Consider the following 15,814-nt stretch of genomic DNA (forward strand, 5'->3'; position numbering starts at 1 on the left):
GTAACAATTCTCTGGCACTCAGTAACAATTCTGTCTGTCCCTGAGTAAAAATTCTGTGGCCCTAATAACGTTTCTGTGGCCCTAAGTAACAATTCTCTGGCACTGAGTGAAAATTCTGTCTGTCCCTGAGTATGAATTCTGTGGCCCTAACTAGCGTTTCTTTGTCCCTAAATAACGATTCTGTGGCCCTCATTAACAAGACTGTGTCCCTGAGTAATGGTTCTCTGTCCCTAAGTAACTTCTCTCTGTCCCCAATTCTCGTTTCTGTGGCCCTAACTCTGTCCCTGTCCCTAGTACAGAGCGGTCTGCCTCTGTTCAATGACTGCAGGCAAATGAAGATTTCCAAAATGGCCGCTATATATACCTCGACCATTACACAGTGCTGGCTGGCTGGCTGCTGATTGGCTGATGCGATCACATGTCGTTGAGGAATGCATTATGGGGCCTTGTCTGCGCGCCTTGTCTGCGCGCCTTCCCCGACATCCCCGCTCCGTCGCCGCACATGTCAGCCGCCATTTTCGGAAAAATTTCGATTCGCGCGTCCGAATTAGGCTGTTTTTCGGATTCGGCACGAATCGAAATTTTTCCGATATTCGACTCGAATTCCACTTCGGATACTTCGATTCGCTCATCTCTATTCACTACCAAAATTATGCTCTTTGTTGTTCACCTCCATTTCCCTATATGACTGTTGGAGGGCAGGACTTCTCAGTAGTCTCAGTACAGTTTCCTGATTCAGGTCCTGCTGTGTAGAATTACACTTCATTTGCCTTCCCAGCTGCTTCACAGACAGACATGCAGGTAACTTCCCTTATCTTTCCTTTTCTCACAACAATGTTAACTATTTCTAAAGACCTATTTAATCAGATGATCATTTTCACAATTGCTAGATATTGTACTGATTGCATGTCAGCAATTGTTTTTTATCCAGCTTTGTAGAGATGAGTTTATTACTTAAAAAAAAAACTTAACATGCTGAGATTCTTAAAGGTGATGATACATTGTACAATCTGACTGTACTAACCCTTTTAAATCCCCCCCATCAACTACGTAGTACAAGAGCCTGCTTGATTGGATACACATTGAAAGTATTGTTTAGGTTTGTCGTCATAGTATAAAGTTTAGGTAAATCTTAAGAAGGTTGTATACAGATTGTATAGTGTATAGCCGGCCTTAGATTGCAGTTTATCCATCAGTGACACATTTTCCCTAACGGAACTTTGTTTTATACCTTCTTGTTAGCATTTTTCTGTATGGAAACCTTTCTGAATGTAATACGCTATATTTTATAATACATATTTATTACAAATGTAGAGACGATAAACACAAAGAGAGGGAGGAGTAAAAGAACAGCAATAAAACAAAATGATAAAATGCAGCAGCTAAAGGAATTTATTTAATAAACTCTTTCCTCTTTATTTGACAGGAAATGAAAAGGCAATATGTCACCTTCTCACTGTTAATTTTAAAACCAAAAAATGCTGAACTGCTGCCATTGTATACAGTTGCAGGGTGGTTGTAACACGGCCCCCTACATTTAAATGGGTTGCGTTCGGCAGAATTACTGCCCACAATTTGTGGTTTAATTTTTGCCATGGCCACTAACCAAATTATCATGACCGTGGCTTGTGTACAGCTCTGAGCGACTGCATACCCTTCTATAGTTGGAAGGTCAGGGAAAGCCACTGATGTGAATGAGCCGTTACTGCCTGCTTGTTCCAATTATTATATAGGATTTGTATAGCCCCAACAGTTTACACAATACAGTTACAATACAATCAAATACAGGAGGGCCAGGATGGATTTGACTTAAATTAAGTTGATTTAAATCACTAGTGAAAAGGTTCGATTTAAATCATAATTTTTAAAGAGCAACTGTCATCTCTGTTCCGCAGCGGCGCCTCCTCTGACCCACTGTTGACTCACCGACAGTACCATTCACTTTAATGGGACGGCTGGTGATGTGGCAGTGACACAAGGCGAGGGTCGTGGCGGCAGTAGGTGAGTGGATGCCCGCTAACAGGCGCTGCCAGGATGGATCTAAAATGACAGGGTGTCCTTTAAATGTAAGGAATCCGACTCATTCTTACTGGTAATCTTTAATATTTGAAAACCAAATGAAGGTTTCCTTTTTAGAATAATAAGCTGTCATGTTAGTAAAACGGTGATATCACAACCAGGGGCGGACTGACCATTTGGAGACTCGGGCACTGCCCGAGGGCCCGGGGTAAGTAGGGGGCCCCATGAGATGTCCCTGGTACCTTTTTCATAGGCTTTTTTGAGTTTGGGCAAGGACACAGGGGCCCCATGATCCCCTATTGCCCGGGGGCCCCAGGAGTTGTCAGTCCGCCCCTGATTACAACCGATTTTAGGTTAGTAGGTTAATCACACATAGCTGGAGAACTACTCAAATTTTTTTTATTCCATGTTTTTTCTCATGGTTACTGTGAAATTGTGTGAATGTATCAATGCAGTGCATGTTATCTCCGCTTGCAGAACTTGGATTCAGCGAATGACTTTACCAAAAATGTAAATATTGCAGAATATACAGTCTCATGCTACGTAACTAAGCTCCATTTCATGCTGAATAAACTAAATTATTAATGTATCTTAAATAGAAAACTATATTTAGATAGATGTTTACTCCAAAAGCATTTTATTAAAATAATTTGGTAAAAATAAAAAGAATGAGATTTAAATTTAAAAAATCAGATTTAAATAAAAAAATCAGATTATTTTTTTTTTTTAAAAATTAATTGATTTTTATCCACCATGAGGAGTGCTTATAGAGAGCCCTGATCATGAGATCTTACAATCTAGAGCTCATTTACACCATATAACTTTTGCCATAACACCTGTTGTAACGTGCATTAAGATAACGCACAGCAACGCCCTTTAGATGTGCATTGTGGTGTGTTGCCATTTAAAGTAATTTCTCCCCAACACACATCTACAGCGTTCTGCAATGCATCCGTATTATTTCACAACGCAACCCACAGGCACATCTACAGTGAAAAAAATTGTACAGGATCTACTGTTTTTTGGGTGGGTTGAGGTAGACTGAGAGGCCAATCGAGATAAATTGACTGCCTAATTCAATTCGCCTGAAGTACAAAAAAGTGAGCTTTGCCAGGCATTGGATTATGATGGGAATTCAGAATAAACTGAAGTAGGTGATTCAAACATTTTGATTGTGGTCAGTAATGTTAACCGTTGAGCACTGAGTTGTAAGATAGCAACCGGTGTTTATGGAATTTCGTATAGCTATCTTGTAGTGTAGCAAACATAAGCTACTTTGTTGATTAATGATAACACCGTCTATTTGTTGAAGTTACGAGGAGAACTAGAATTTCCAGTGGAATTAGTTGTTTGGTCAGCGACCCATAGTTCAGTCCTGGGCTTTTTTTCAGTGGGAACATGGGGGAACACAGCACCTCCAACACTGGATGTATTTAATGGCAGGGGGTGCTGGGGGGTGCTGGAGGGTCTATTGATGCTTGCTGCTAGAGGATCTATTTTTGATGGAGGAGATCTGTTTTTTGAGTGGGTGTCTATTGTTGCTGGTGGAGGATCTGTTGTTGCTAGGGGGGGCCTTATCTTTCTGGGGGGTCATTTTATGCTGAAAGAAATCTACTGTTGTGGGAGGGGGTCTATTATTGCTGGCAGCTGGAGAGTTTAGAAATTTGATGTTGCTGCCAGGGTCCATTGTTGTTTGGGGTCCTATTGTTGCTGGGGTAATCTATTGTTACTGCTCTATCTTTAACAAATTCCAGATTACTTAGCACAACAGTATGATACTTGGCTCTGTATTCTCTAAAAGGGACAGTACTGGGAAGTGGGTAGATTGTACATTCCAAGGAGCAGGGCCCTCCTAACCCTCTTGTATTGAACTGTATTGTTGCTGTATTGTCTCCCTTTATATTGTAAAGCGCTGAGCAAACTGTTGCCGCTATATAAATCCTGTATATTAATAATAAAGGTGGAACCAAGGGACAATGCTCGGAGGTGGGTAGAGGTCTCCGCAGACAGTGGTGACTCAGAAGAACGAAGTTCCTGCACCTATTCTCAGAGAAAAAAAAGATCTGGTTGAATCTAAGTCTGTTGCAGGGGCGGACTGACAACTCCTGGGGCCCCCGGGCAATAGGGGATCATGGGGCCCCTGTGTCCTTGCCCACACTCAAAATAGCCTATGAAAAAGGTACCAGGGGCATCTCATGGGGCCCTCTACTGACCTCGGGCAGTGCCCGAGTTTTCAAATGGTCAGTCCGCCCCTGGTCTGTTGTCTCAAGCTATACCTGAAGTCTGGACATACATTTAATTTTTGGTATGGACATACATTTTTTTTTCTGACTGCAAATGTCATGTGGACTGAGGAACTGAATAAAGTCTTTAGAGTTAATAGGAGTCCTATGGAGTTAGGCAGTGATTGCATATGACTTGTAGGAGAATGTGGGGGCAGCCCTGCACAGAGGATGGGGCATAACACATGGCTGGACTGTGTATGAAGGCAAGCCCATAACCATGTATACACTGGCTGGAAATCCAGGACTTGGACCAGTAAATGAAAGATATCAGAAAAGTGGTACACATTCATATTTTTCAAGTCTATTTGTTTAATTTTCTGATCCCATCATACCTATTGTGGATGGGTTATGGTGTACTGTGGTGTTTATAGTGACTTAAATTGATGAAAATGTCATGCACACTGTTGGCTTTCTTGTGTTCTACCTTCTGGCTGAATGAAAGAAATCTAACAAATTCCTCCATTCACGCTAAACAGTGCGGATGTATGAACTCTCCTGCTGGGCTATTGTATTCTGACAGCCCCCGGTAGTTGCCATCAGAATACCTGAACAGCAGCTGCATCTGATTGGATGCAGCCACTTCTTCAGCCAAAAATGTTCCAGCAGGCCCCTTCAACAAAAACTGATTGAGCAGAGTGGGGCTGGCAGGGCCTCCCATTGAGCAAATGTCAGCTGGTTTGATATGACCTGAAGTAAATTTGTGCAGTGTGTGACCAATTTAAAGTATAGATAGATAAAGTATAAAATAGAATGGAGAGGGATTACAATCCCTGTCAAATTGTTATTGCTGTCTGTGCCTTCTCCCTTTCTATTTGTCCTGTCTACCATTATCATTGAAAGTGAAAGTAATAGAAAAGAAAACCCCAAGTTTTGGGTTGTCCCCAGAAAAGTAATAGAGGGGAAATCTTCCATTAGGGGCACTAGTTCTGGTGACCTGGGTGTCCCCATGGAATTTACTTAATTTGCAGGGATTTCCTCTTGCTTCCTGTTTGGCTATGGGACAGGAAGCGAAGGGAAATCTTTCCAATGGGACACACAAAAAAAAAACTCTATTCAAAATGAAACAACGTTTTGCCTATATGTAGCTCTCTCTAGATGTGCTACTAGATTAGTGTAGGCAAATCTATTGTGTATGACATGGTAACTGTGAGTCTGTAGTTAGGTCTGGCTACTGCAGGTCAAGCTGGGTGACTTAACAGGTTGGGACTCTATCGCCTCCACCTGGAGGACCATGGGAACCTTCCAGAAGCTAGTAGGTGGAAGAGGTGGAGACCTAATCTGCATGTTTGTGGGAGTCTACCAAGGCCTCCAAACCTGGAATTGGTTAGAGTGGTGGACCAGCCCATAAACATGGAATAGTCAGGCCAGTTGGATAGTCGAAGATGGAGGAGACTGACAGTGGCCTGGGAAGGGTCCCCTAGGTCTGGGGGGGCAGCCTCCAGGGTGGGCTCAAGCTGGCTCAAGAGGGTCCATTAAGCAGTACTGCATGAACAGAATCAAGGCCTGGGAGCAATGGGTACAAGGAGGACAGAGTGAGTACATCAGCACACCCAGGGATCTACAAGGGGAGAGACTGCCACATGTAGCAGGAGGGCTAATCCTTTGTCCTGGGAGATCTTCAGAGCAGCCAGGAGGGCTAGTTGTGTCTGCAGGCTGTGGAGCTGGGAGCAGTTCTACAGGGGAGAGGAGACATCTCTGCATGTAGTTTGCAAGAAGCGAAGTTGATTTCAGAGGGGCTGTGGGTCCCTCACCCGTAAGGGGCTGTTGCTACTGATCTGCAAAGACTGATGGCGTTCAAAGGAAAGACCAGTCCAGGATCTGTTTCTGTAATTAGTAAGGAAGTTGTCCCTGTGCATTGATTCAATTAAGTTGGGCATCCCATAATCCCTATCCAAGTTATTTCCCCTAATAAAATAAAAAAAACCAAGTTCATGCACTGTTCACTGACTGTGGATGCAAGTGTGGAAAATGCATGTTGCCTGGCTGTGGACAGTTTAGGGGTACCAAGAAACACAGCGACCCTCACAGGGGTAGCTCTACGTTTAGTTCTACTTTAAGTTAAAACAGTGTAGCTGTTTGGGAGTAAATAATAATTATATTAAACCCCAAAACAAGCATTTATTATATTACAGTTTACCAGTTCTACATCTAAGAACTGATAAGCTGCAACATAATAAATGCTTGTTTTTGGCTGCATTATTTTTTTTTCTTTATGGTGATCCGACCAGTAAGTCTGTTGTTTTTCAAAAGAACAAGCTCTCCTGCAGATGCAGCAGTTAGATGGTTGGCAAACTATTTACCACTGACAGCGATGCTTACAATTATAACATTTTATTTATTTATCCCAAAAGGAAAACATATGTTGCCGTAACTGCTTTGAGCCCTGGTTCACACTGATGCGGTGCGGAATTTGCAGCGTTTTCAGTGCAAATTCTGCACTGCATTAGAATCACACCCTGTTCATGCGAACCGCTGCGGGTGTGTATGTTAACCTCTTGCCGTCCGCCTGCTGTTTATAAACGGCAGGGCGGTGGCAGTCCAGGGGTGGGTTGCCGTTCCGTTGCTTTTCTAGCTGTGCGCGCTCCCTGGGAGTGTGCACCACCACGATCCGGTGCCCGCTGTGTCCTCCGGACACAGTGAAACACCGATCGTTGGACGGGACCTCTGTATGAGGTCCCGATCATGATCTTTGCACGAATCAGTGATCACATGCAAAGTAGTAAGCAAGATGTCACTTGTGACATCATTGCTTACTACGTGTGAAATCTGTGAATGATCACAGAGGTCACATGGTACAAGGCTATTCACAACAGCCTTGTACTATGTGACAGGCTGTGACCAATCCCAGCTCACTCAGTACTTCTCAATGACTGCAAGAATGCAGACAGAGAGAAAGAGAAATGATTGCTTCATGATCTTCATCACCCCCCACAAGTAGTACAGTGTCACCATGGTGACACTGTACTGCTAGGGTGACAGTATGTAAAAAATAAAAATAAAAAATAATAACATAAAAAAAAATAAAATAAAAATGTTAAAAAAAATGTTTAAAAATTATAATTTTTGGTTATAAACTAATTTGGATTTTTTCTTTTTACTAAAAAATAACAGAATAAATTTTGGCCAAGATTTATGATGAAATATTATTTATTTGCAAAATTGTATTAAAAAAACCCACTTTTTTTCAAAATTTTTGGACATTTTCATTTACATAGTAAAAAAAATAAAAATCCCAGCGGTGAATAAATACCACCAAAATAAAGCTTTATCTGTCTCAAAAAAATGGTAAAAAATTCATATGGGTACAGTATTGCATGACCGCGCAATTGTCATTCAAAGTGTGATAGCGCTGAAAGCTGAAAATTGCCCTGGACAGGAAGGGGGTAAAAGTGTCCGGACAGGAAGTTTACAACACCATGAAAGCAGTCCACACAACACAGTGCGATGTGCAGAATCAGAATGCATAGGTGTGAATACCCATGCAAACCGATTCTAGTGCGGACCAAAAAAAGGGTCCTGCCTGTTTTTAATGGGGGTGCTGTACGATTAGAGCTATAGAATATGTATGGTTCCAATCACACCGCACACAAATCACATGTGATTTATACAGGAATGTGGTGCGGTTCCTGTGCGAATCACATGCGATATACCGCATCGCATATATGTGAACCCGGGCTGGAGTCTGGCTTCCATTTGTTAATCTAAATATGCTAGCACATATAACACTCCCCTCCCCCCAGAGTGACAATGCTGCTGTCCAAAGGGGTCTCTCTTGCTCCGTGGTCCAGAGTGGAGGTACTCCAATACAGGAAGTGTATTTTTGGCCAGATCACCAAGTGAAAGGGGGGGGGGGGAGCCTAAAAAAGAAAACGAATGCAGCCACTACATCTAATGATCACAAGATGCAATATATTACATTTTTGGTTTTGGGTTTATTATTTAATAGCTGATGTTTTTGGAAAAACTTGAAACATTGGCGCACAGCCTGTGTACTAGGAGCTGTCTTGGATAACCAGTTTCAATACATCCCAAAAGACTGTTTATTGACAAAGAAAATACATCCCGATAGAGCTTACCATTAACACTCTCCACACTAGTCTTTGTTTAGGATTGCAACTATCCAGCAGTCATAAATGTAGTTTAGGTGTGTGCCTTGTATATGTGCTTGTCTCGGGCAACATTGCTCAGAATTTTTTAATTCAATGGTGATGGTTCATATAGGATGAATTTTTTCGATATTAAAATTATTTTAATGATTTGAGGTACATTTTAGATTTAATTTTTTTTTAATATATTTCTGTGTAAACCAGTCCTTTCTTTATTATTAATAAAATATGAAAAGGCTTTAGTATTGCTTTGGATTTTTGTAGAATTCCTTAGAAGTTTTTTTTTCTCGTATTTTAAATAGTAGAAAATGATTTTCCTCTTATTCCAATGCTGCTTTTATATAATTAGATAGACCATAGTTACTTACCTTTAATAGGTTTGGCTTTAAGACAAGGCCAAAGTACAATGATGCCACAGGATTGATAATTTTTATGATGCAGTGGAGCAGTAAACCCAAAGTCAAAGTCCACTCTTTAGTCTAAGAAAATTGTTAATGTCACACTAAGGTGGAAAGAACCCATTTGTTAATATACGTCTCTTAGCTTTAAAAAGGGTGTGTGCAGACAGGAATCCCCGCGATGATGCAGTTTGCACGAGTTTGGGATGATGAAAATCTTGACACTGTTGTGCATGCTTGCTAATTTACATTTTTTTAAAGTACATTTTTATTACGTTTTGATAATAAAAGGAAAAAGGAATTACTGTATAGTAGAGGTCAGCAACTTGTCGATCGCAGGCAGGTGACAGTTAGATCACATCCCTTGGTTGCCGACCCAGGACCCTGGAGAATAGAGGCAGTGGGGGCAGCATTTAGTGGAACCGATTGCTGGTGTTTTCTTCCCTTCAGCAGTTGAATGCTGGCAATGCCCGCTTCTCCTCCTCACCCTCCCACTCAGGGGTGGACTGACAACTCATGGGGCCCCCGGGCAATAGGGGATCATGGGGCCCCTGTGTCTGTGCCCAAACTCAAAAAAGCCTATGAAAAAGGTACCAGGGGCATCTCATGGGGCCCCCTACTGACCCCAGTCCCTCGGGCAGTGCCCGAGTTTCCAAATGGTCAATCCGCCCCTGCTCCCACCGATAATCAGCTGCAGCAGAAAAGAAAATACAACCCATGAATTCCACTCAACACCGCCCCCGCCACCCCTCCTCTTCAGGTTCTTCTTTTTGATGTTGCCTGGCCTCTGTGTTCTCCATTGGACCCCCTGCAGCGCTGCTGGGTTCCCCTCCTCACTCCTTCTGCCAGCTGCTGCAGTGGATGTGTCAGGATGGAGAGCTAGGAAGGAGCCGCTAAATGTGTCATGCGGCCACTTCTTTTTCTGAATGAATACAGACAGTGATCAGTACTGATCACAAACTGTGTCCATTCATAACTGAAGCACAGTAAACTATGTTTACTATGCTTCAGTTTGTGAATGAAGAGGAAGCCACTCAGCACAGAGCACTTCCATTTATTCACTGTACAGGCTGAATCTGTAGAGAAAGACACTTGTAGATCTGTTTAGACCCCTGATTTCACCACAGCCTAGCAACAGGGCTCCTAAAAAATTGTAAAGAAAGTAATAAATAAAAATTGCAAAAATAATAAAAATGAAAAAAATAATAAAGAAATATAATAATACAAATAAAAAACTACTGACACCAACCTTTACTCTACTGATACCATCCACACTACTCTACTGACACCATCCTCTGCCCTACTGAAACCATCCACACACCATCTACTGCCCTACTTATACTGTACACTGCCCCACTGACACCATCCACTGCCCTGCTGACACTATCCACATACCATGCACTGCACTACTGACATTGTCTACTGCTCTAACACCGCCCATTGCCCTGCTAACACTGTTCACTGCTCTACTGACACTGTCCACACACCATCCACTGCCCTACTGACGCTGTCCGCACACCATCCACTGCTCTACTGATGCCGTCCACACACCATCCACTGCTCTACTGACGCCGTCCACACACCGTCCACTGCTCTACTGACGCCGTCCACACACCATCCACTGCTCTACTGATGCCGTCCACACACCATCCACTGCTCTACTGACCCCGTCCACACACCATCCACTGCTCTACTGACGCCGTCCACACACCATCCACTGCTCTAAGGACTCCGTCCACACACCATCCACTGCTCTACTGACACTGTCCACACACCATCCACTGCTCTACTGACACTGTCCACACACCATCCACTGCTCTACTGACGCCGTCCACTGCTCTAAGGACGCTGTCCACACACCATCCACTGCTCTACTGACCCCGTCCACACACCATCCACTGCTCTACTGACGCCGTCCACACACCATCCACTGCTCTAAGGACGCCGTCCACACACCATCCACTGCTCTAAGGACGCCGTCCACACACCATCCACTGCTCTAAGGACGCCGTCCACACACCATCCACTGCTCTAAGGACGCCGTCCACACACCATCCACTGCTCTAAGGACGCCGTCCACACACCATCCACTGCTCTAAGGACGCCGTCCACACACCATCCACTGCTCTAAGGACGCCGTCCACACACCATCCACTGCTCTACTGACGCCGTCCACACACCATCCACTGCTCTACTGACACTGTCCACACACCATCCACTGCTCTACTGACGCCGTCCACACACCATCCACTGCTCTAAGGACGCCGTCCACACACCATCCACTGCTCTACTGACGCCGTCCACACACCGTCCACTGCTCTACTGACGCCGTCCACACACCATCCACTGCTCTACTGACCCCGTCCACACACCATCCACTGCTCTACTGACGCCGTCCACACACCATCCACTGCTCTAAGGACGCCGTCCACACACCATCCACTGCTCTACTGACACTGTCCACACACCATCCACTGCTCTACTGACGCCGTCCACACACCATCCACTGCTCTAAGGACGCCGTCCACACACCATCCACTGCTCTACTGACGCCGTCCACACACCATCCACTGCTCTACATTACACTGTCCACACACCATCCACTGCCCTACTGACACTGTCCACACACCATCCACTGCCCTACTGACACTGTCCACACACCATCCACTGCCCTACTGACACTATCCACACACCATCCACTGCCCTACTGACACTGTCCACACACCATCCACTGCCCTACTGACACTGTCTACACACCATCCACTGCCCTACTGACACTGTCTACACACCATCCACTGCCCTACTGACACTGTCTACACACCATCCACTGCCCTACTGATGCTGTCTATTGCTCTGCTGACTGACACTGTCCACTTTCAAGGTAGGCTAAGTTTATATCTTTACAGTGACATTTGTTTTATTCTATTTTTATAAGTTTCCTTGTTAGTTATGCCTTGCTAGTTAATTAAAAAAAATGGTGAACTTTGATCTCTTTCCTGTTGTTCAGGTAAATCTCTACAGCTGGAAAGTGCAGAGTAAATATACATCACACAGCAACGCACATACTTAGATAACAAAAGCAATAAAAAGTATCGAAAACAGAACTGTATGGCTCAAGCAGATATATGGTAGAAGAAATCCCTCTATGATTTAGTAGTGAATCACCAGCTAGTGAAAGAATTTTATAATATAGTGGATAAAACAGTAATGTCAAACCGTCAAATACCAAATCCTATGTAAATACGTAGGAATACTTAGGCTCCATGCACATTGGGTGTTTTAATAACGCTGGTAACGTTAGCTGTGCAAAGTCACGTTAAAAACATGAGTTTTTCAGCGGTTTTTAGTGTTTTTGTATTAGTGTTTAGCCGTGTTTGCATTTTTTAGAGTTTATTTTTATAAAAAAATTTTTTTTAGTAAAAAATGTCCAAAAAAGCTGGTTTGCCATGATTTACTGCGTTTTTCAGTGTCAGAGCATTGTTACAGCTAAAAAAGTCCTCTAGAAACCCACTAGTCCTGTTGATTACAGTCTATGTGTGCATGGACGCATATGATAACATGATGGGGGGTTTACTGGCTGTAGAAAAAAAGTCAAAAGCCAAAAACAGCAGCTGTAAAAGCGTCCAGTGTGCATGAGGACTTCGTAAAGGAACTTAAACACTTCAATACCGGATACTTTCACCCCCTTCCAGTCCAGGCCAGTCACACTTGGAATTACAATTATGCGGTCATGCAACACTGTATCCAAATTACATTTTTATTTTTGTATTCACACAAATAGAGCTTTCTTTTGGTTATATTTCATGTGTTTTTATTTTTTGCTACATAATTGAAACAATACCGAAAATTTTGACAAATAAAACAACTTTTTGCTTAGTTTTTGTTATAAAATTTTGCATGTAAATAATCTTTCTTCATAAATTTAGGCCAAAGTGTATTCTACTACATTTTTTCAGTAAAAATAACCCCAAACAATGATTTGGGACACGGGCTGGTTGGCACTGCAGTCTGTGACTGTACAAGCAGCCTCACACACCTGTCAGAGTGAGAGCAGAGAGAACGGATCTTTACATTCACTTGGTATTGATTACTCTGTGACACAAATCGCTAGGCTCCCAGGTGAGGCGAGCAGGAGCCTCCGATGCGGGCTGATGTCCAGGTATGTTAGCTCACATCAGCGCTACTCCCCGCCCGCCGTCTATAGACAATGGGTGGATGAGAAGCAGTTAAAGTATAACTAAACCCAAAACCTTTTCTTTTTACATTTTGGATAGAGGGGAGAAGAATTAGAACATCTGTCAATGTTTATTGCTGTCGGTGTCCATTATGGAGATTCTCCCTCTCTATATGTCCTGTTTACCATTATCATTAAAAGTTAAGTAAAAGAAATCCTAAATTTTGGGTTGCCTCCAAATAAGTAATAGAGGGGAAATCTTCCAATAGGGACACTAGTTCTGGTGACCTTGGGGGGGGGGGGGGGGGGGCAAGAGATTCCCTTCATTTGCAGGGATTTGCTCTCACTTCCTGTTTTGGCTATTGGACAGGAAGTGAAAGTAAATCTCCCCAATGGGACACATATGGCAAAAGTAAACATTACAGGGGTTATACTCCTCCCTTACTCTCCCCACAATGAAAGTATGTTGCAGCTTACCAGTCAGTGTTACTGGCCAGATCACCTGGTGATCTGGCCAGTAACACTGCTAGTGAGACACCACTTTGGAAGAATGAGCACAGGACACAGCAGCAGCATTGCCAGTCTTGGGTGGGAAGGGGTGGTAAATGTATTAGCAGATTTGAATACATTAACAACTTGAAAGCTAAACTCCAGCTAACACTTTATAACCAGTTACAGCAGTTTTTTTCCCTTTTGGGATAAAGGTTCTACAAAAATAATTAAAAGCTGATCATTGTAAGCACCTCTGTCAGTGATAAATGGTTTGTTTCATCTCTGTAACTGAAACATTCTGGTGGGGAGCTTGTTCTTTTGAAAAACAACAGAATTACTGGCCAGATCACCAGATGAAAATAGGATAAAGAAAACTAATGCAGCCATCATATCTCAGAATTAGTAAGCTGCAATACAATAAATGTTTACTTTTGGGTTTATTAATGCTTTAAGAATAAAAAAAGAAAACGGGGATAGCATAAGGTAGAAAAAGAAGAAATGAAAAAAGAAAACAAAATGCCAGAGAGGGATTTGGGGATGATAATTTACATTCAAGCAATATTTTTCCATATAGAGAAGTGGTCTCCAAACTGTGGCCTGTTGTGGCCCTTTGCTTGCCTTTATCCGGCTCTTAGAGCACTATTCCTCCCACTGACACTAACACTATTCCTCCCACTTCCCCTAATACCAATGATGGGCCACTTTTCCTCACACTAATACCTATGATGGGGGCACTTTTTCTTCCACTAATACCAATGATGGGGCACTTTTCCTCCCACTAATGCCAATGATGGGGGAATAATCCTCCCACTAATATCAGTGATGGGGCACTTGTAATCCCACTAATAACAATAATGGGGCACTTTTCCTTCCCCTAATAACAATAATGGGGCACTTTTCCTTCCCCTAATACCAATGATGGGGCACTGTTCCTCCCACTGATACCAATGATGGGGCACTTTTCCTCCCACTGATACCAGTGATGGGCATTTTTCCTTCCACTAATACCAATGATGGAGCACTAATCCTCTCACTAATACCAATGATGGGGCACTAATCCTCCCACTAATGCCAGTGATGGGACACTTTTCCTCCCACTATTACCAATAATGGGGAACGTTTCCTCCCTCTGATACCTATGATAGGGGCACTTTTCCTCACACTAATACCAATGATGGTGGCACTTTTCCCCCCACTAATACCAATGATGGGGTAATAATCCTCCCACTAATACCAATAATGGGGCATTAATTCTCTCACTAATACCAATGACGGGGCACTGATTCTCCCACTAATACCAACAATGAGACACTATTCCTCCCACTGACACCAATGATAGAGATGATTCTTTCCACGAATACCAATACCTCCTACTGACCACATGCGTTGTTATTATTATACCCCCACTGACCACCAAGTCTTAAGCATTTTCTACTAGCACTGGCCTCAATCCAGCCCTCCAAAAGTCTATAAAAAAGTAAACTGGCCCTTTGCTTAGAAAGTTTGGAGACCCCTGATCTAGAACATCAAATGTTAAGTTTTTTTTAAGCTTTAACATATTTGTCCAAGATTCCCATCAGAGCTTACAGTGAGTAATGCAGATGTTTTTTAATATTAGATGTGTACAGAGGTGCACTAGGTACAAAAGTTCATCAAATTTGAGGGTATATTTAAGAAGTTTATAGAAGTTCACAGTTTACAGATATAAGGTAAAGCTAAGATATTAACTTCAGTAAAAAAATACACCCTTGAGTGTGGTGAACATTTGTCCTGAGCATGCCTCTATACCCATCTACAAATATCTTGTCCTTTTATTATTATTACTATTATTATTATTAGACAGGATGTATATAGCGCCAACAGTTTGCTCAGCACTTTACAATATAAAGGGAGACAATACAGCAACAATACAGTTCAATACAAGAGGGTTAGGAGGGCCCTGCTCCTTGGAGCTTACAATCTAAATCCTTTTTGTTGTATACAGATTGGCAGCAGCCTGAGAGCCCAACAGGGTCCACCAAAGTCACACATTGGGGAAAACCATCTGGAAGCATTACCTACTCTACAGCCCTTCCATCAATATCAAACCATCCACCGGTCCAGCACTGTCAAACACATCAAATGTTATGCAGTAGGATCAGCTTTAGGGTTACTTGCTGAACCCCTGTTGTCACGGACATCCAGTGATTTTCATTTCCAAATAATGCCGGACCTGAGGGCAGCTACTGGAAGCAGTACAGTTGTAACATGGAGCTGGGACAGAAACTTTAATATACTTTCATTATAAGCAGCTTATAATGAAATACACTAGTAATTGTAACATATGCTACTGTCAGTGTC

General features: G+C 42.8%; 1 protein-coding gene across 1 annotated transcript in view; it reads left to right on the forward strand.

Annotated features, from left to right (window-relative positions):
• Positions 1 to 773: 773 nt before the first annotated feature.
• The window catches only part of LOC149445669 (4-galactosyl-N-acetylglucosaminide 3-alpha-L-fucosyltransferase FUT5-like), a 97,915-nt gene continuing 82,874 nt past the window's right edge, over positions 774 to 15,814 (forward strand). The window contains exon 1 of the mRNA XM_089653598.1: positions 774 to 801. The gene's annotated coding sequence lies outside the window, so the exon portion shown is untranslated. The remainder of the gene's footprint in view (positions 802 to 15,814) is intronic.

The sequence above is a fragment of the Staurois parvus genome, unplaced genomic scaffold, assembly GCF_062004578.1.
Source record: "Staurois parvus isolate SC_StPar_1 unplaced genomic scaffold, SC_StPar_1.0 ptg000715l, whole genome shotgun sequence".
Lineage (NCBI taxonomy): Eukaryota > Metazoa > Chordata > Amphibia > Anura > Ranidae > Staurois > Staurois parvus.